The sequence below is a fragment of the Mesoplodon bidens genome (assembly GCF_964165515.1).
Source record: "Mesoplodon bidens genome assembly, chromosome: 9".
In the NCBI taxonomy this organism is placed as follows: domain Eukaryota; kingdom Metazoa; phylum Chordata; class Mammalia; order Artiodactyla; family Ziphiidae; genus Mesoplodon; species Mesoplodon bidens.
In genome coordinates this window covers 95,864,784-95,866,476 of record NC_138166.1, presented here as the reverse complement: position 1 = coordinate 95,866,476, position 1,693 = coordinate 95,864,784, and the positions used below count along the sequence as shown (strand labels likewise).

Here is a 1,693-nt window from a genome sequence, read left to right as displayed (position 1 = left end):
TGTTATTGATGTGGCTACATCAGTAATGCCTGCCATTCTGCTATTACTGCACACACCTGATGAAGTCAGAGGTAGAGCGTCTATTTTAACCTTCTCGGCCCCTTAGTAGTGGATGGAGTAAATTTTTACCTCTAGATAGTCTTAATGCACCAAGCAGTTAAATGAAAAAATAAATATGTTTGATAGAATTAAATATAACGAATGCAGCAAAACTTAAATACTTTATGGGGAGGAAAAGAGAATGCTTTACAGAGTGTCTTGGATATTTAGTCTCAGACGTAAAGAAAGTGATGAGCTTAGGTGGTATTCAGTACCCAAGGCTCCAAGTAGACTACTGAGGGCGGTGATTCAAATGTCACTCCAACTGGAAATGACTTTCCTTGAACAGGGCTCTCCGCAGGGCACCCTTGACCTCTGTGTTCCTCAGGCTATAGATCAGTGGGTTCAGCATAGGTTGAAAAAACTGTAAAACAGGAAAAGGATCTTCTGCTGGGTGGCTGGATTTGGGGGCCGTGTGCATGACGATGGCACTGCCAAAGAAGAGCCCGACCACACAGAGGTGGGAGCAGCAGGTGCAGAAGGCCTTTCTGAGGCCCTCACCTGACTGCATCCTCAGGATGGCAACCAGGATGCGTGTGGAGGAGACCAGCACCAAGCAGAGGGGCCCAACTAAGACAAACACAGAAGCAACAAAGATGACAACTTGGTTGAACCAGGTATCAGCACATGCCATTTTGAGGACAGACAGGATTTCTCAGAAGTGGTTGATTTCATGAAGCCTACAGAAGAGCAGTCTCAGGATGAGACCCACATGGACCAGGGCCAGGAGGGAGCCACATGCCCAGGAAATCACCACCAGGGTGATGCAGATGCTCCAGCTTACAATGACAATATTGGAGGGGGTGGAAGATGGCCACATACTGCTCATAGGACGTTACCGCCAGGAGAAGACACTCAGCCTAAGCAAAAGTCAAGGGCCTCCCTGGTGGCGCAGTGGTTGAGAGTCCGCCTGCCGATGCAGGGGATACGGGTTCGTGCCCCGGTCTGGGAGGATCCCATATGCCGCGGAGCGGCTGGGCCCGTGAGCCATGGCCGCTGGGCCTGCGCATCCGGAGCCTGTGCTCCGCAACGGGAGAAGCCACAACAGTGAGAGGCCCGCATACCGCAAAAAGAAAAAAAAAAAAAAGTCAAAAAGAGAAAGGTCTGTGTCATGCAGCCAGCAAAGGAGATGGGCTTGGCTGGACTCAGGAGGTCTCCCAGCATCTGGGGCACCGTGTTGCAGGCATAGGCTACGTCAACGATGGCCAGGTGTGAGAGGAAGAAGTACAGTGCAGCCTGGAGTCCAGTGAGATGAGCCCCAGGATGACCCTGTTCTCCAGCAGGGTGAAGACACAGAACAGAGAGGAGCCCAAAGAGAAGCATCTGAATCCTTGGGCCAAGACAAAATCCCAGGAGAATGAATTCTGTAACCACTGTCTGATTTTCCCCCATTTCACTATGAAAAGGATAAAATGGGATTGCTTGGGACAGAGTTATCGAAAACATCTAGACATTATTTCATAAAAATAGCCATTTTTAAAGGACAAAATTTTAGGGTGACGACTAGTTTTTCATTAAGTTAATCACTTAATCTAACATCCAGTTTTATAGGAAGGGGATTATGTCACCCATGATAGGTTACCTAGAGCCACTG

General features: G+C 48.7%; 1 pseudogene across 1 annotated transcript; it reads right to left on the bottom strand.

The window, feature by feature from the left end:
• Window positions 1–355: 355 nt before the first annotated feature.
• LOC308622619 (olfactory receptor 2A1/2A42-like) lies at window positions 356–1,491 on the bottom strand (annotated as a pseudogene). Its single transcript has 2 exons — window positions 1,177–1,491; window positions 356–959 (listed from the first exon to the last, which is right to left on the bottom strand). The product of its transcript is annotated as an olfactory receptor 2A1/2A42-like (transcript).
• Window positions 1,492–1,693: the final 202 nt, after the last annotated feature.